Genomic DNA, 21273 nt, shown 5'->3' with positions numbered 1-21273 from the left:
GGCTCGTAACATGAAATGTATACATTTTCTTTGTTACCCAAGCCTAGCAGCCCCCATTTTTTTATCACACTTTTATGACATATTTCATAACTTTTACAGATTAGTCCATTTTAGGTGTTTTCATGCAAAATCACTTAGTAAAAGATGTTAAACACACATCAAACTTTCATATTCTTTCTTTAAACATCAAAACACAAGCATGTCATGCATGGGTCAAATTTTAAACATGAACCCTACTTCAAAATATTGGTAGGAATAGATAGATCATGCTAAGAGGACTTCAAAAATGCAAAGAACATCAAAAATGGGCCTTGGATGCACTTACTATTCATCTTGGAAGTGACAAAACCCTAGCCATGGTGTCCTCCTTGGTTCACACGGCCATGGGGTAGAAGATGGCCAAAATTTGGCTTTTATTTTGTCTTTTATTCTATTTAATTACCAAATGACCAAAATACCCTTTTAACCTTTCTTTCAAATTATACCATACAAGCCCATTTTTGTCCAAAATTTTAGAACTTGGTCAAATTACCATTTAAGGACCTCTAATTAATGATTCAATTCAATTTCATGCTAAAAGCTTCTAGAACTCATATTTTTCATCTTTTGCAATCCCTAATGCCAAATTGGATACTTTATCCATAAAATTTGTTCATGAAATTTTCACACAAGTATGCAAACATATAATAGGTCTTATAATAGTCATAAAATAATTATTTCTATTTCAAATTTGTGGTCTCTAAACCACTATTCTGACTAGACCCTAATTCAAGATGTTATAACTCTCCCCCTTTAGGGATTTTCATCCCCGAAAATCTAATCAGAAAAGTGGTTTGGTTTTCACATAGACTCCTCTATTTCATAATCATTGCTAAAGGCCTTTCACTCAAACTGTGCTTTTATTACTTAGCTCTCTACTCTCTCATGCTAGAATCATGAGCTGTTCTCCACTATACAACACATCAACTGAGTCTTAACATCTATCGGAGAATTCATACACACAAGGTCTGATCCATACTGCCATAACACACATACACATAACATAATTGAATATTTCAAATTCGACTGGTGAAGTTAGCCAGTTCATCAAAGCCTTATACTCTCTATAATTTCATATGGCCTGATAGTTTGCTAATTCAACCTTTAGTCGCCATTAAATTTCAGAGCCTCTTTTAGCTTTCTCAAGAAATCACAATATAAAACCCGGATCTCAATCCGATTAACAAAAATTAACATTCTAAGAAATCTGACATCCTTACAGACACATACTTCCATAATCCATTAAGCATGAATTTCGTGCATACCAAAACGATTTGTAGATTTCATCAAACACTTAACACAAGCCACATAACATTTTTCTTTTTCAGAGACGGGGATAATTCGGATATGAAATCCATAGTAGCTCTTTCTCATTTCCATTCTAGTGTCAACACTGACGAAAATAGTTTTGATATCACTTGATATTGAACTTTAACTTTATTGCAATTCAAGTATTTGTACCCAAAGATCAGAAATGTCAATTTATCTTGTAGAATTTTTGTATAGGTTTCAGATTTTATATCCAAGAACTTGTAACCGCATTTTTCTTTTCTCAAAGATCATACAATAACTAACATTATCATATTTTAATGACTCAAGTCATCTACACTATTTCAAACTCAAATCTTTCTATGACATCAGATACTTTAATTCTTGAAATCAAGGAACATGTGACACCTTTCGTCGAATAAACAATATCACCAAATTCTCAATACGGACATAAAAACGACTGTATCTAAATCACTGGTCGAACGATTGTTTTTAATGTGACAATAACCGTATGATAACATGAATCATCACTTTACATTCTAGTAATAAAACACATTCCAATCCATTCAATAGTGCATCACTAAAAATCAAGAATTCTGCCCAATGCAGACTAAACCAAATCTAATGCTTCGGTTAACAATGTCCTCGTCTATTCAAAACTTTACTAACATGTAACAGGTTGTTCAACTTTCACAAAAGTGATAACTTTACCAATTATAACAACTTTAACTCATAACAAGGTCTTTTAAGAATATGCATTCTTCATTCAAACTATCTACCTTTTACCCATAAAGAAATGAAATTTTATTTTTGAACCTGGGAATAAACTTAGACATAAATGTCTCATTTAAATCTTTTAAGCAAATGACCCGTACAAATTGAACAACCGAGTTGCTCTTAATGATCAATTAATAACACTTCAAGAAATCCTTTCTTCGAGTTGATAGAACGATTCAAACATACAATATTTCATAATTCACTTATCATGCAAATCAAAGACCTTTACAATCGCATTAATTCAAAGTGACAAGGATATCCCGATTGAATGCATTGACCTTGATTAACTTACTTGAGAAAAGAAATCCATCATACATAATGGAGCTTGTGATTTCACCACTTATGCCCTTGTCGACATCAAGTCCTTACACGAAAATTAGAGAAACCTAGATACTAGAATCACCACATTACTATGATTGAATCTGTAACACCCCTCGCCCGTATCCCTCGCCGGAACAGGGTTCGAGGTGTTACCCGACTTAAACTCAGTCAATCACACAAAAACCGTGCCAAAAAATTTCAATCAATTTAAATCTTTTCCTTTCACATGCAATCTGTCCCATATATGGGCTTACGAGGCCCAAAACATCACTAGCCAACATAGGCCAATTCACATTGCCAAAACACTTTATCTATACAAGCCACCACCTTTGGCTAACTTATAGTATCACATACTCAACATTAAAACCCTATACATGCCATAAACTCGAAATACTAGGATTTACTTACACCAATAGCGTGAGCTCGACAGTGTGATAATATCTCCGGCGAACTCCAACCCGAGCAAATAACTGGAGCCAACAATCTACAAAACAGAGGAATGTAACAATGGAGTAAGCTTTCATAAGCTTAGTAAGTTTTAAGCAATGCAAACAAATAAACGCAATTATACTTCGATTATTCAATTTCTCAAGAGGCCATATTCTAGGTATATTGCCATCTGGCCGAAAACACACAAACACATAATGCACGTTCAGCATTCTTCTCATACTTAATCTGAATTCATATAACATAATTAACTCAAATACTTTCACATACTTTCACACCCTAACCTGATGTATCATGATCATAGATATAGTTATAACATTTATTCACGTATGTATCACATTACACACTAATGATTCACTTCAAATCAAACTCACATATGAGTACATAATGTGTACCTGGCCCACTTAACGTATTGAATGTAGTCATTTGTCAATCTAACACGAGGTACCTTAGTCTTAGACTTTTCTCAAATCACCGGCATTTTGCCTGCTAGGATCGAGGCCCGATATCATTTCATCGGCATTATAGCCTGCTAGGCTCGAAAGCCCGAATAGTATCTCACCGGCATTATAGCCTGCTAGGCCCAAAGGCCCGAATAGTGTCTCACTGGCATAATAGCCTGCTAGGCTCAAAGGCCCGAATATAATACCAGCACTAGGCCTGCGGAATGTAACCCGGATATAATACCAGCACGAAGCCTGCGGGATTTAACCCAGATATATTACCAGCACGAAGCCTGCGGGATTTAACCCGGATATAATTCTAGCATATAGCCTGCAGTCTTTAAGTCGGATACAAATATCATGCATATTTAATCATATATTAACACATTTCAACACTTTTCTTTCATCTCATTTTCACACTCAGCATTTGATAGCTTATGCATAACATTTTACTCACATTCATTTCAAACTTATCAATCGATTATAAAAGCACATTGCATATTTACCAACATGTTATACTTACCATTAGGCCATATAAGCATGATATAATACACTATCATTTCATCTTAAACATTCGGCTAAATCCCTATTTTACAAGGAACACCGAATTCACATAACATTTCATTTCACCGGCATTATAGCCTACTAGGCTCAAAGGCTCGAATAATATTTCACCGGCATCATAGCCTACTAAGCTCAAAGCCCGATATCATTTCACCGGCATTATAGCCTGCTAGGCCCGAAGCCCGAATACCACATTTCGATAGACAATTCACCTGTTCTTTCCCACTTTCATAACTTATACTTCAATCATGTATAACTGAAACACATATCTATGAACAAAGATTTTCATCCTTTCAACCACATAGGGTTTAATTTCCACATTGGAACACATATCTTAGTACATCATTTAATAGTATCAAATTTGACTAGATATGCTAGTCACATACGGCTCATAACTTTAATTTAATATTCATTCAACACAAAGAACATATGTATATTTTCACTGAAGCATCATCTCAATACAATACATCTTGCTCACTGATTTGCACACAACCATTCAAATTAGCAATTATAAGATGGTTTCGCACATAGCCCATCCTTATCGATAATTTACGATGATTTTATCCTTACTCATATATATGACATAGGCATTTTCACCTATGCTTCTCAATTCACATTCATGATTCAATTCCAATCAATTTAACATGCATAAGTCACTACAACAAAACAACCCTACCGCGACACTTTTTTTAACCTAAGACGACGCAAAAAAGGTTGGCATAGGCTTCGCAACGCTTCTCCCGATGCTTCCAAAAAGGTTGTCTATATTATAGTTGGCGTAGGCTCGGCGACACTTTTGAAAAAGCGTTGCCATAAGTCAACATAAGCCGACCTTTATTGAAGGGTTGCGAAAGTCTTAGTCAATGCCGACCTTTAAAAAAGGTTGCGATAGACCTAGTCAAGGCCAACCTTTGAAAAAGGTTGTGATAGACCTGTCTAAGGCAACCTTAAAAAGGTTGGGATAGACCAGTCTAAGATAACCTTTAAAAAAAGTTGGGATAGACCATATCTAAGGCAACATTTAAAAAAAGTTGCGATAAACCTTGTCTAAGGCAACCTTTAAAAAAGATTGGGATAGAATCGTCTAAAGCAACCTTAAATAGGTTGGTGTAGACCTTGTCTAGGGCAACCTTTAAAAAAGGTTGGGATAGACCTTATCTAAGGCAACCTTTTAAAAATGTTGAGATAGACCTTGTCTAAGGCAACATTTAAAAAAGGTTGGGATAGATCTTGTTTAAGGCAACCTTAAAAAAGGGTTGGGATAGACTTGTTTAAGGCAACCTTAAAAAAAGGTTACGATAGACTTGTCTAAAGCAACCTTAAAAAGGTTGGGATAGATTCGTCTAAGGTAACCTCCAAAAGGTTGGAATAGATCTTGTCTAAAGCAACTTTTAGAAAAGGTTGGGATTGACCTATCTAAGACAACGTTAAAAATGTTGGGATAGACCCATTTACAACAACCTTAAAAAAGTTAAGATAGACCTTTTCCAAGGCAACTTAAAAAAAATTGGGATAAACCTGTCTAAGGCAACCTTAAAAAAGTTAGGATAAACCCGTCTAAGGCAAACTTAAAAAGGTCGGGATAGATATTTGTCTCATGTCCAATGTTTTTTTACGATATTTTCCCCTATTTTTAAGAGCCTAATATGAGAAAATTTGTATGTATTGGGATTGGAAAAGTTTGAGACAATATTAATTGTACAATTAATTAACATGAAATGATCATATAAATACAAAATTATCATTGAATAATACAGTTAGTAATTTATATACAAAATCCTAATAGAAGTAGTCAACAAGTTGCGAACATGTTGTCAACCTATTTCACATGACATCAAAAAATTATACAAAATCCTAATAGAAGCAGTGAACATGTTGTCGTCAACTTGATTCCCATGATATCAAAAATTATACAAAATCCTAATAGAAGCAGTTTCCCATGACACCAAAAAATTATGGGACAACTGCATTCATCAACCACTATAACATAAATATATAATACATAATATGCAGTAAGCCTTATTCATCATCATCTGAACTGAAGGCTTTATCATCAAGTCCGCTACTCTGAAATTCAACTGCAAAAATAGCAATGTACATTTTCTATTTATACAAGTTAGATGAGAAACAACATGAACACATGGGAAGAATATTTTAATATTAACCAAAGAACCATATATTGAAGTTAAATAAAGAATTTTCATCAGTATATCCACTAATTATTATTTGAGCAAGCAATGAAGACATCAAATAAAAACATAGCATTTAGTTACAACAATCAATGTCTATTAAACCATTAACAAACCTATTGACAATCTAGTTATAAAATAGTCACCTTACTATGCTTACTATGAAAAATCTTGTACTTACTTGACATTCCCTTTGCCATACACTCATTTATGAGAGCCTTATACTTTTTCTCACAAGCATCCATCATTTCCATGAGCTTTTCCTCTCAAATTTCAGTTAATTTCATAAATCTTTCTTCTGCTTCAGCTATCAAACGAGTTTCTTACTCCGCAGCCTCCGTACGAAATCGATATTCTGCTTCCTCGAGTAGAGTTTTCTCTCAAACTGCTTGTTCGGCTTGAATTGTCTATATTTGCTCGACATGTTTAGCACTCATCTGTTCAATCAATGTACTGATAGCCGATGTAGATTGGCTTCCTCGGGTGACTGACCCATAACCAAACAACCTGGATTTGGTCATCCCACGTCCATATCCCAACATTTTTCCATTCTAGTCAGGGCCGAACACTTGTGTATATATCTCGTTTTCTAATACAATATTATCTTGAGGTGCGAAATAAATCTCAGGTATTGGCATAGAGTCTTTAACCATCTTGCATGCTTCATCCTACAGTTCTCTTCAATTAGAAAATTCTATTTTGAAAAAAAAAGTAAAATAGATGTCAAAAAAAATATAAATAAATAAATAATACCCATCTGTTTCTTACATAAACTTGTTTTGCTGCCTCACTGTTCAATTTGTCACTTCTATCTTTCTGCAAATGTTTAAATCTAAACTGCTCCAAACGCGAGGGTTCACGGCCTTCCTTCTCAGCCTATGTAACACCCCGAACCTGAAACCGACACCGGAGTCGAACACGAGGTGTTAACTGACTTTAACCCCTTATAAAATTTATTTTCCAGACACTGCCCAATCTGTGTACTAGTCGTTTTAAAAATCATATCTTCAGTTTCGTAACTCGAAAATCAGTTTTGTGATTTTTCCCAGAAACTAGACTCATGTGCCCATCTATGTATTTTTTTTCTAGAATTTTTGGTCGGGCCAATTAGTACAGTTTATTAGTCAAAGTCTCCCATATTGCAGGGGTCGACTACACTGACCTTTTCCCATTACGACTTGGATATCTCCCTGCACGGGGCTTCAATACTGATGCCGTTTGTTTCTATGAAAACTAGACTCAGAGAGGAATCTGTACATATATGGTATGACCCCTAATTATCTCTGGTTAATTTATAATGAATTTCCAAAGTCGGAGCAGGGAATCCAGAAACCGTTCTGCCCTGTCCCACAAAAATCTGATTATCTCTTAATATACTGCCCATATGATCTTTTCGTTACTTCCTAATGAAAACAGACTCATCGAGCTTCGATTACATAATTTATTCATCAATTAATTCCACTCCTACTATTTTTAGTGATTTTTCAATCTCATGACACTGCTGCTGCCAGCATCTGTTACGAAAGTAACTAGGTCCATTTCATGCCTACCCTTGATCCAACTCAATCGAACATTCGTGCCATTTTCGCATGGCTTAAAGTTTACATGCCAAAGTTCAAACACAACGTAATAGCTTATACATGCCAAAATGTTCTTCTAAGCCAACTAAGAAGAAAGTACCAAAACTTGCTATCTGGTGTGATGACTTCGATGACGGCCTGACCCCGCAAAAATAGATGAGTCCAAGCAACCTATAATGGGTGACAAGGAAACACCGAGTGAGTTTATAACTCAGTAAGTCATAAGCAATGCACTACCATCCATCAATAACATTATCACAAGAGGAAACAAAATGGAACGAGACAATTTACTCCATCCATACCGAACCATACCATAGTTCCTCCAACCTATCGATTCAATTTCATATCAATTCATGCATTCACATTCCATATACTCATCAATAGGACATTGAAGCATTTTCATAAAGCAATTTATTTTCGTTACAATCAATGACTAAACGGCCTTTCACCCATCCTACGATAAATTTTATGTACGTGACTTCAAGTATATTTGTCACATAGGTTCAAACTTACCGAGCTCAACACCAAGTATAAGCATAGCACCTATTAGCCATGTACTCAAGACACTTACCCGATCCGCTGTCCGCGATCGACTCAATAGTGTCGCACACATAGTGTCCATAATGATTCACGAATGTATATTGAGTCCGCACACTCAGTGCTATATAATCAACTCGCACACTTAGTGCTACGTAATCAAATCGCACACTTAGTGCTACATAGTCAAACTCGCAAACTTAGTGCCGCATGGTCAATTAGCACACTTAGTGCATCATATTCATTTCGCACACTTAGTGCAACATAGTCAAATCGCACACTTAGTGCTGTACAATTTAATCCCGCGCACTTAGCGCCAATCTCATGGTCATAAATGGTTATACCCGCACGTTTAGTGCCGAGATCAACAACTCAGTACATCTTACCTCTTTTCTTTTCATTCAACAATTTCATCATCACATACGTACATGCGTATATATATATATATGTATATTTATTCATTCCATTCAGCATCAATACATAAACATTATGACCATTTGAAATAATACCAACTACATGCTTAATGACTTACCTCGTGTTGGGTAAGACGGTTCCAACTCGGCTACTCGATGACCTTTTCTTTGCCTTTGCTCGATTCACCTCCTTTAACTCCTTGAGCTTAATCAATAATTTAACTAGTTTAACCACCTTGCCAAATATTTACAATCCAATTTCACATGTATATGTATGTTAGTATATTCGGCTAATAACCTCATGCAACTACCATATCATCAAAATCTAATCACCCATGCACATGCATTAGGTAAGTTACCTTTGCTAATTTTAAACCCAACATCACACAAGCTCTCAAGGGATGGCCGAATGCTTCTTTTGTTACCCAACTAATCATTCGACAATTTCATCCCCTTTGCCACCCTTTTATGCCTAATTATCTAAATCAAGATAAGATCATCAACATGCCTAACCATAGCCGAATGTGCAACATTAATCTATCACCTCTATCTCTTAAATACTATCAAGTTCATTTACTTCTAATTTCTTAAGTTCCACATCTTAATGCCCATTATACATAATCAAATTTAACATCATCTATATATTTACTCATATGGCCGAATATACATGCCCCCATATAATATCATTTTCATTCCATTTAACACTTAATTTCCACCACATAATCACTTGGCCGATTTTGCTAGCATACAAGCCTATGACCGAATGTCCTTGACCTCTAGTCACCTAGATTTTTATTCTTTAAGCCTCATCCAACTCATATTTTTCATTGACAACCTCCTTAACTTCAATTTATTCACATCTTTAATCATGCTACATTCGACCATTATTTAACAATAATTCATGCATCCTTTTATTAAACACTCAAAATCAACCATCTTCATACCTCATCACCAAAGACATCAAAATACCAACCAAGAATGTAACATTCATGGCCGAATATCATCTCCATCAATTAACAAAATTTGAACCATGGCTAGGTAGATTTTCACTTACAACTTAAAATATACATGAATCTCGAAGAATAATATCAAACATACCTTAGTCTAGCAAACCACCATAGCCGATTTTCTCAAGCTTTTTCCCCTTCCTTTCTTTCCTCTATTCGGCCAAGGATGTTCAAGAATGAACACTTTTTTTTTCTTTCTTCAATTCACGGCAACAAGGGGTGAGACCATGTTATTTTTTTTTCCATCACCCTTCCTTTCATTATTTAATTATCATGCTTATTATTTTATTTTCCTTACCATACATCACTAACACAACATGTTGGTGACATGTTTCCACCCATAGCATGGCCGGCCACTACATATTAGGGAGGGGGAATTTGACATGCAAGTCCCCTTTTTCTTCCACATGCACTAATAGGTCCTCATGCATTGACCTATCACATTTTAAAATTTTCTCATATAAGTCCTATTGACTAAATTCACATGCAATCGACTAAATCGAAGCTTGAAATTTTCACACATTCATGCTTACATATTCTAGACAATAAACATCACATTCAAACCTTTCGGTGACTCGGTTTAGCGGTCCCGAAACCACTTCCCAACTAGGGTTAATTTTGGGCTGTCACAGCCTATTATAGAACAAAACAATAGTTGTTAACAATATTCACCAATAAGTGCAGAATAATTATTATAAGTTACGTATTGATTAATATGTACATAATACTTACAAATTGTGCATTGAGGGTCGCATATCCTATATTACCAGCAGTGTGTGCGTAACGCACCTTTGTTCGGGATTCTTTCGCCTTTTCTAATTGTGCCTATTATTTTAATTAATGAGAAAAAAATATGAGAGTAATAGGAAAGCTAAGTTTATTATGCCTCATTCAAAAATCACGCATTTATGCACCCCCTACTTTGATCATACCGTAAGTGAAAGCAGGAAAAATGAGACATTTAGTCTAATAAAAGTGCATACCGCAGCTTGCGGTGTTCCCCATTGCTCCACTAGCCACTTCCATTGATCATCATGAACACCAGGAGGATTGTTTTCGTATATTTCTTCAATCGGTCGACCTTCTTGGACCATCTCTTTGTAGTATCTAGTTTTCAAAGTCGATTTAAACTCCTTCCGGAGTTTTCCAACATGTGAGAGGATGTCAGAGTCCTCCACCTTACCTTGGAGATCAAACTTTTCCTACACATATAACAAAATAATGTAACAAGTACTCATTACATACAATTTCAAACAATGAATAATTATTGCAATACATTAAATTAGAAAACGATTATGTACTACATACATGAACGATTCTCAATATGTTTTCCAACACATATTTAAAAAGATGTTTCCAATGTTTTGTATTCAAAGGACAGATGAACCAGTCCTTCCAATTGTACCGAGAAATTCAGCCAATTTGGACGCTTCCTTCCCAATAGGCTGGCCGTATTGGTTGGCATCTACTACTATACGAGTTCCAGGTTGAAGATTCCATATATCTTTCATGTTTGTAGGCCCTCGCTTTCTCTTAGTACCTTTAGTAGCCTCTGTCAAAAGTAACAATTATATTTCAATAGTTGAAGTAACAAGATTCTTTTTAAGGCAACTTAATTTTGAAATCTTGCTGAAATTTTTAATCAGAAAACTGAATTTTTTTTAAACAATAACAAAAATTCTTTCTATTTGTTCAAATAACAAAAATTTTCATAGCTAAATAAAAGTGAACTCTAATTAATAAAAAATTCGAGTTAAATTTTAATTTTAAGATTTATTGTTTGATTTAATAAAAGAGTTAACTTTTATAATGCAAACTCTATGTTGGCCGTTTGATAAAAAACTAAAAAGGCAATAAAAGGTAACCTTTGAGGATGCCATATAAAAAAATTGGAAAATCTGTAATTAAACTTCTACAAGCTCAATCGGTTACCACTTTAAAGAGGACAGAGAAAACTCACCCAAACTCTATGTTTAATGCAATTTTTTTTATATTTGAGAAATGTTTAAAGCATACTCTATTTTGATTTCTCTCAATTTATCAACTATTTGAGATAAAATATTTTATTTTTTTTAAAACAAACTTCTCAAGTTATCAACTATTTGAGATAAAATCTCTTATAAAATCTCTTTTATTTCTCTCAAGTCAATCAATTGTTGAACAGTCAAACACCAGACAATCAAAACCAGCCCTATTCCAACTGAGATGAAATAAAAACCCATCATATTTAACAAAGCAAATAAATAGTCTAGCCGGAGTTAAAAACTAATAAATCTTTCCATTACAATATTTGCATTATATTTTTTCATTGCAAAGAAATGCAAAACATGCTTAAACACCTGCAAAGCAGAATTAAACCATTACAATGCATAAACGAACGAAAAACCAAAATAACTTGAACAAATTCCATATATTAGACTAAATCCACGTATAACAATTATGCATAACAATACTCGATAATAATTTGGCATAAACTGCATATTTCCAATTACATGATGAATTTTAGATTCCAACCAAATATTTGCATTTGATTTTGACTTAGGAGCAGCCTATTTAAAACCAGTTACCTAAAATCCAGGGTCCAATATGTTGAGATATAGCCCCCATCGATACCCTTTAACCAACATTATTCTACAGTGAAAAAATCCCCAAAATAGGCTACAATATTCCTTAGAAGCATTTTGTCAAACATCTTATGAGCATTGTCTAGAAAAAAAACACAACTAAGTGGGCAGGAAGCTATATAATCTAAAATTCCTCCTTCCAGTATCAGCTCTCACGACAAGTTTATAATCACGAGAGAAAAAAAATATTAAATTCGAGAAGAAGATCAAAAGAGCTTACGATCTGAAATTCACAACTGAGATGAAAGTGATGGAAAGATGGAGACATGACTTTGGTGATAAAGTGGGAAATAAGGTTACAAATCAAAAATGGGTTTCCGGGTTTATTGGTCTAGAGCTTTATCAAGGCAGTAATTATCTTTCCAGCTAGTAGAAAAGTTTGGGAGTCCTATTTCATTTAGAAGTTGAAGTTTTTTTTTCCTAAATGGCATGGACAAGAGGAGAAAGCGTAAGTTTCATTAAATATTTCTTGAGTATTTTCATAGATTTTTCAGCTTCTTTGATTGGAGAGTATACAAATTTCTATTGCAATTTTCGCTAAAAACTAATAAGTGGGAAGGAAATGGAGGTACCAGCCGGAGTTGCAGGTACTTCTTTTGCTGATTGAGTTGGAGTTTCATCTCCTATGCTTTGACTATCTGTAGCAGCACTTCCCAAGGTGTTCGAACCTGTTGAAGAACCCCTTGAAGAGAATTGTACACCTTCTAATGTTCGCATTCTCCCAATCATTTTCCTAGAAAACAAAGTAGTAATGGTTAACGATGAAGCACCCAGTAGAGCACCGAAAAAGTCATGGATTTTGAGGAGGAGAAAAAATCGGGAAAAATATGAATTTTCAACCTTGTTGCATGAAACTTGAAACCGACTGTAAAATTGGAGCAAAGTTTGCTTCTTTATTTACTTACCTTTTATTTTAGCTTTTAGGGTTTGACTGACTGTAAATATGTCCATTCCATTGGCTTTTATGTATTTTTCAAAATAATCACTGGATTTTATTAAAAGCAGGGCCAAAACAAACCCAATAAACCAAAAAACAAGCAAAATAAACAAAAAGACCAAACCAAGCCCCCCCCCAAAAAAACAAACAGCATAAGCAAATATCCAGCAAAACGACAAAGGGGAAACAAATATTTGAATATTTGTATAAATTTATATTCTATTCAATTTTCAAAATAATAACCTAAAAAATTGATTTTTATAAATAAATTAAAATTAACAAATAACACATCAAACCTAAAAAAATAATATATTACGAGCTTTTGTAAAACATGTGATTCCAAATATACCTGGATAATTAACTACACATCATTGATATCTAATCCCATTGCCGCCACATTGGTAGCCACTAATGTCATGAACTTGCCTGACCAAAATCGATTTAAGGTGACCTGCAAGCATATATAATTGAGATTGGTAAAACAACAGAATTCATTTTGCTTTAAGGAAAGCATGAAAAATGATATATTCTACATAACACTTCATCTTCTCTTTATCAACAAGATCAACAGTCTTCTTACTTGTTCTAAGAAATCTTGCTGCAATCTGGCAATGAAAAAGAATAAAATTCATGATAAAAAATGAAGAGGAAGAAATCCAAGATAACATTTTTATTTCGGATAATAAAATACTACAACACATGAACAGTTAAGAAACATACACCCTTTACCCAGTCTGGCAAGGTGACACTAAAAAGAAGTGTTTGAACCTTACTTGCATCATTTACCCTGCCTAGAAAATTAAATCATTACCATAAGTAAATCACAGTACAGTGATGCACACTGGGATAAGTGGTATCAATAATTGAAATAGAGGTACAAGCCTGTGAAAAAATTAAAACATCATTCACTCAAACGCACTGGGATAAGTGGTACCAATAATTGGAATAATTGGAATGAATCCAATAACTTGAATAAGACTATATTCTTAGCTTTCAACAATATATAATTTCATAATTTCTATAATCCAAAATGTCTTCAAATATAAAAATGAATTAACTTAGATATTAATATAATATGAATGTCATATTCATCTAAGTGCTCTATTTCTTTTGGGCAATTCATTCTGCTATACTGCATTAAAAATGTCAATTACACTAAATATTTGCACTTCAAAACATTATTCTTGTTGAAATTAAAACTAAAATTATTAAGCTACAATATGATGATCACACTGCGGATATTCATCATCTTCTATAGGGGTTTCAATGCTTAGATTGAACAAATCTCTTGGCTTTATTCCGATAACATGGAGCCATCCTTCACTCTTGCCATCCTCGACATAAAATACTTGTTTCGCTTGAGAAGTCAGTATGTATGGATCATCCGAATCACGATTCCCTGTATAGATAAGCTTAGAAAATTTCACCATAATAAAACCATTTGCATCCTTCTTCATAGTCCTAGGAGATTTAATATTCACCCAATCACATCTAAGCATGATAACCCAAAACCTTTCATAATAGTTTAGCTCGATAATTTCAATGCAATTGCCATAATAGTTTCTCCTGTCAGCAAAAACCATCACACCACTATTTTGAGTTTTACGATGTTGCTCAAGTTTTTTAGTATGGACCCTAAAACCATTAATTATAAGCCCATCATATGTGGGAACCACCTTATGCAGTCCTCGAGCAAGAGCAATTACATCAGCATCAACTTGTTCAACTTCCATATTTGGAATCTAACCATATAGTAGGAAATCAATTAGCTCTTATTCTATGAACAAATTACTACAATGTTCCCTCATTACATAAATAATATGATAAATTATTTTAATAGTGACAATTTACCTGTTTCGCAAGCCATCTTGGGAACTTTTCAACCAACCATTTGTCCTCTGTGCGTTTACTAATTTGAATGCCACCATAAACAGCTCGCTCAGACTCCAAAAATTCCCTATAATATATTTAGTATTTTGCGTAAAATGTTGTCAAAATGTATACAAATTAAGAAATATTACTTTATTTGTCTATTGGTTAAGAAAAAGAATCCAATGAAAAGATTTTCATCAAGAAACTCACTGACGGTATGGTGATAACTTATCGCTATGCAATAAAACATAGCAGTTTGCTTGTGCAAGAGATCGCATGTCCAATATCTTCGTGTTAATGGTGCCAATTGGACGTCCTCCAGAAGAAAAAATGTACCATTTTTGAATATTCCCATCATTCCTCGGAGGACGGGAAAATATAGTCTCCACATCAGAAAAATAACGGGAGCAAAATGTCAGACATTCTGAAACTATGTACCCTTCAGCAATGGAACCTTCGGGATAAGCTCTATTTCGCACCGAAGCTTTCAATCCCATAAGATACCTACATCACATACATTTATTTTTACATACTTATTATATTCTAAATTAAAATAATAAAAATAAAATATTGTGAAATATTATTGATATATTTCATATACCTTTCGATCGGGTACATCCACCTATATTGAACAGGTCCACCAAGCTTAGCCTCCATCTGCAAATGAATAATCAAATGAATCATGATTGTGAAGAAACTTGGAGGAAATATTTTCTCCATTTCACAAAGTGTTAACATGACTTGTATTTGAAGTTGATCAACTTCTTGTGGATCAAGACTTTTTGCACATAATCTCTTGAAGAAATCTGATAGATTTGTAATAACACTTAGCACCTTCTTTTCTACAACTCCTCTTAAGCATATAGGAAGCAAATCTTGCATGAGAATGTGACAATCATGACTTTTAAGGTTGCTCAACTTGTGCTCTTTCAAATTTACGCATCGAGATATGTATGATGCATAACCATCGGGTACCTTCAAGTTCTTCACAATGGAAAGAAAAATATCTCTTTCCCTTGATGCAAGAGTGTAACACGCTTGCGGTAGGTACTCTTTCCCGTTTCTCATTTTTGGATGAAGATAACTTCGGATGCCCATATCTTGTAGGTCCTTGTGTGCCTTGATATTATCTTTACCACCGCGTGAGAGATTAAGAAGGGTGCCAATGACATTGTCACATACATTCTTCTCGATGTGCATGACATCCAAGTTATGTCGAAGTAGATTGTAACGCCAATAAGGCAAGTCGAAAAAGATGCTCCTCTTCTTCCATAAAGTCTCGTCTTGATTTATGAGATTTTCTTCATCTCCTTCTACCACCAATTCTTCAAAGTTATTAAACAAATCACACCCCTCGTCTACATCAAGTTCTACTGACCCTTCATCTAGTTATTCTCTATCCCTCTTTCGGGCTTTTCCATAAATGAAATTGACACCTTCAACTTCTCTTAAGATATCTTCCCCAGACCGTGGTATAGGAGCTACACCATACTCTATAGTGCCATCAAATTCACGACTCTATTTTCGAAATGGGTGTTCAGCTGATAACCATCGACGATAACCCATATAACAGAACTTCCTACCATATCGTAGCCATAGAGATTTAGTTTTTTCAACACATACTGGGCAAGCAACCCAACCTTTTGTACTCCACCCTGAAAGATTAGCGTAAGCTGGGAAATCATTGATTGTCCAAAGAAGACAAGCCCGTAAAGTGAAAGATTCAGAAGCTGATGAATCAAAAGCATCAACTCCTATCCACAATTGCTTCAAATCTTTAATTAAAGGCTGCATGTAGACATCAATGTCGTTGCCAGGTCCTTTTTCACCAGGGATAACCATTGAGAGTATCATTGATGATTGTTTCATGCATGCCCAAGGTTCCAAATTATAAGGAATAAGAAGTATGGGCCATGTACTGTGACTTGTACTCATTGTTCGGAATGGATTGAATCCATCGCTAGCCAAACCTAGCCTAACATTGGGAGGATCAGATGCAAAATCAGGAAACCTCTTATCAAACGCATCCCAGGCAGAACCATCGGCTGGATGTCTCAAGATACCATCTTTGGTTCGTCCTTCTTTATGCCATCTCATGGATTGTGATGTCTTGGAGGATTGAAATAATCTTTTATGTCTAGGAATCAAAGGAAAGTACCGTAATACCTTGGCAAGCGTAGGACGACGACAACTACCATCAACTTGTTCATCTGCATCCAACCCACTAGAAGGTTGCCACCTTGAGCTTTTACAGACATCACAACTGATCTTTTTACTAGCATCGCCCTAATATAACATACAATCATTCGGGCATGCATCAATCTTCACATACCCAAGATTTAGTGCAGAAATCTTTTTCTTCACTTCATAGTATGTAGTCGGGATTGTGTTTCCATCTGGAAATGCCTCATTTAAAAACTCTAATAAGCATGTCAAAGATTTTGCTGACCATCCAAAAAGTGCTTTGAAGTGGTAAAGCCGAAGTAGGAATGAGACACATGAGAACTTGACACAACCGGGATAGAGCGAAATATCACAATCATCTTAAAGAGTAGCTGCTCTCTCCGTAGTCCTTTGGGCCTCATTAACATCATACTCCTGACCATTATTCTAAAACTCGCTTGACACTCCATCAAAACTCTCATTAAGAGTTGGGATGTTGATACCTAGAGCATCCGTTATGAGATCTCTTAAATCAGCTTCATTGTCTTGTGACAATGTACAAATTGACGGAGAAGTTCTCACCGTTTGGTCGGTTTGCACCGATGTTCTTTCAATGGATTCTCTATGAAAAATCCAATGCTTGTATTCTTTTATTATACCATGAAGACGAAGATGCTCACCCACAATATATGGTTCGTGCAATATCCTATTATTGCAACGATGGCATGGACAATATATTTTTCCGTTAAAAAGTAATTTTCCAGTTGCAAATGATAGAAATCTTTCTATTCCAGCTAGGTGATTGGTGCTAAATCTTGGAGCATCCATCCAATTTTTATCAACCATCTGTTAAAGTAATTAATATTATAATAGAGTATCTATTAATGCCTAATCCTAAGGTTCATGCGTGAAAAGAGATGAGCTTTCTGGTGAACTAACAGCAACCAAAACTACCTAATCCAGAAATAAAATAACAAATTTAAATATTAAAATAAATCAAATTTATCATTATGACAATTAAATAATATTAAAATTTATGATAAATAATATCTAAATTCCTAAATAAAATAGTCCAAACTACAAAGATAGAAAAATTTAAACCTAAATTTAAAAAACGAAAAAGAAAAGGAAAAGAAAATGTTAACTAACCTTCTGGTTATATCAAACTGATAAAGCCAATATAACATATATCTCAATTATAGTAAAAAGGTATATGCCATTATTCATGCTTCGGGATCTTTAATTTAGCCTGAAAGGTTCACAAAAAATGATACCATCAACAACAGAGCTCAAAAAAGCTTCATATGAGGCAAGCTCAATACCAATTAAGAAGGGAAAATAGACCTTTTTTAAAAGACCAATTATTTTAAAAAAAATTGACATTTTTTTCCCTTAAGAAAATGAATCTTTCTTTTTCCTTTTTCTTCAAAAAAGGGTAGGATAGCAAAAACATGAAGCAGACGTATTACAGTTTAAGGTATCCAATCTCCAAAGTAAATGCAGAACATTAAAAAAATTGCTTTTGAAACCACATTGATTTAAAAACCTGCCTTCGTGTACCATGTTTTAAATTTTTAAGCAAAATTTTTAAGACACAATCTATCAAACAGTTTATGAACATAGCAAACAATGAAATCCAGCCAGCTAATACAACAAAATTTATAGCCAAAATAACACCTCAAGCTCCTTGGCTGGCTTGCTAACTTCCACTGCACCATGACTGCATTTCTGGTATCTATCAAGTGTTTTGAGCATGCTGAAAGGAAAAGCAAAAAGTGAGAAGAAATTCATCACTCATGATGCTGAATTGTGTACATAAAGCAATTGATATTCGTACTCAAATATACATAGTTTTCTAGTATTTCATCTTGGATAATATTCAATCATGAGAAACTTAAAGTTAAAGGCTTTGCATTAATCTAAATCTAACATGATGAAATCTAAAACATACCCTCAAATCTTCTATTTAACTATTAATATAATACAAAAAACCTAAAAGCAAAAACAAAGGAGTTCAAGTCATTTTTATCATAAAATCAACTTTACATCATATACAGCTATGCATCCAATGCTACACTCGAACTTGAGTTATCAAATTTCTGGGTTATTAAAGGATTTAAAAGAAATAAATAATGAATAATACATATATCCATTGAGAAATGATCATGTGGGCATTTCAAGACATGACACCCTAGTGACCAATGGTAAGCTAACCCTACCAAAGGAAAGGACATTTTTTATTTTCCACTGTTCAAAATCTTCTTTTGAAACTAGTGCTTGTAAAACAAATTTAACCCAATTAACCAAGGATTACTTGATTTCTTAAACTAGGCATGCATATGTATAATATTATTGTTTTTTTCTTTTTTTATTCAGAAAAGCAATGAAGATCTTTTCTTAAACTACTGCTTGACTCATAAGCCAAACTGGTGGTCTTTCAACATCTTGCCTTCGAACAGCATTGAGCAACAGGGGTTCTGCTAAAGTTTTTGGTTCTACTACAGCCCCTAAATGAGAATTTCACAAATAAAACTATTAAATCAGCCATTTTTCAGCAAAACATAGATAGGGCTCAATAATACGGTCAGGCCAGATAAAAGAGATTAGTTAAAGAAAAGAATGGTGGAGAACCAATGGTGTGAATGATTCAGCTAACTTAAATATGCTATGCTTGCATATAAAGGGATGCAAATGTATGGAAACTATATATCATGCTGAAATCAGATAGAACGAAGGTAATTTCAATCAGATTATTACTGTTTATAATTTTCAATCAATCATCAACACAAACATGCCACAATAGAACTAAATTGCATGATCATGATCATGCATTAGTATCAAGCATGCTATTGTTATATAACCAGTAAAAATTATGAACAATGGCAGACACGAAGATAGAAGAAAATCAATTCTAGTTTTTCCTTTGATTTTTTCCAAGAAAAATACAAAAAAAAAGAGAAAAGAAAAGCCCCCAATGCCTTTCAATGTTATGGTTGTTCTCATTTGTAACAGAGCTTTAGATGAACCCAAATTCATGAAAAGTAACTATCTTTAGATGAATTTTTACTCATGATAAACAAAAAGACAGCAATACAAAAAAAAAGCTAGTGAACAGAAGACAAATAAGGTATCGTGAAGGTACCGTGACATACCAGTGGCTGGAGCAGGTGGTGGACGGCAGATGCACCAGTGGCTAGAGCAGGTGGTCGACAGCAGATGCACCAGTGGCTGGAATAAGGCAGATGCAATGAGTTTTCTTTGGCCAACAAAGTTTGGAGTGAGAGAGAATAAGTGGTTTTTTGTGGGTAAGAATCAATGTAAGTTTACCAGTTGGCCACTAATCCCATGCCATGTCACCATTATTTTAGTTTTTTTACTAATTATTTATTATTCAAAAATATTTTACTTTCTTTAATTAAACTCTTTATTATTTAATATTATCATAATAATAATTTAGTATTCTAACGTTGGAAATTTTTAATAATTTAGCTTTTATTTTTTTAGTTAAATTTGATTCTCAATTTTTTAAAAAGAGTAAATTTATTTTTTTAACCAAAAATGTTAACTAAAACAATAAATTGTTAATAATATTAGGGTGATAACCCGCTAATCTACACGTACTTTATGCTGACATGGTACCATTTATTATATATATCATATTAGTAAATAATTTAAAAATTTTATTCATACAATAAAAAATTAAAATTCAAAAAATTATACAAATAGTTCTTAAAAAATAAAAATATTAATAACATGGATTACCATGTGTGACAACCCAAAATTGACCCTAGTCGGGAAGTGGTTTCGGGACCGCTAAACCGAGTCACCGAAATGTTCGAATGTGATATTTATTGTCTAGAATATGTAATTATGAAGGTGTGAAAATTTCAAGCTTCGATTTAGTCGATTGCATGTGAGTTTTAGTAAATAGGACTTATGTGAGAAAATTTTGAAATGTGATAGGTCAAAGCATAAGGACCTATTAGTGCATGTTGAAAAAGGGGGGACTTGCATGTCAATTTCCCCCCTCTATTAGTAGTGGCCGGCCATGACAAGTATGGTAGACCAAGTGTGATGGGCAAGACATGTCA

General features: G+C 34.2%; 1 long non-coding RNA gene across 1 annotated transcript; it reads right to left on the bottom strand.

Annotated features, from left to right (window-relative positions):
• Positions 1–18334: 18334 nt before the first annotated feature.
• LOC107942695 (uncharacterized) lies at positions 18335–20421 on the bottom strand. Its single transcript, XR_001695885.2, has 3 exons — positions 20335–20421; positions 18860–18938; positions 18335–18431 (listed from the first exon to the last, which is right to left on the bottom strand). It is a non-coding gene; the product is annotated as an uncharacterized lncRNA (long non-coding RNA).
• Positions 20422–21273: the final 852 nt, after the last annotated feature.

Source organism: Gossypium hirsutum, chromosome A04 (assembly GCF_007990345.1).
Source record: "Gossypium hirsutum isolate 1008001.06 chromosome A04, Gossypium_hirsutum_v2.1, whole genome shotgun sequence".
NCBI lineage: Eukaryota > Viridiplantae > Streptophyta > Magnoliopsida > Malvales > Malvaceae > Gossypium > Gossypium hirsutum.
This window is presented reverse-complemented; position numbering and strand designations above follow the sequence as displayed.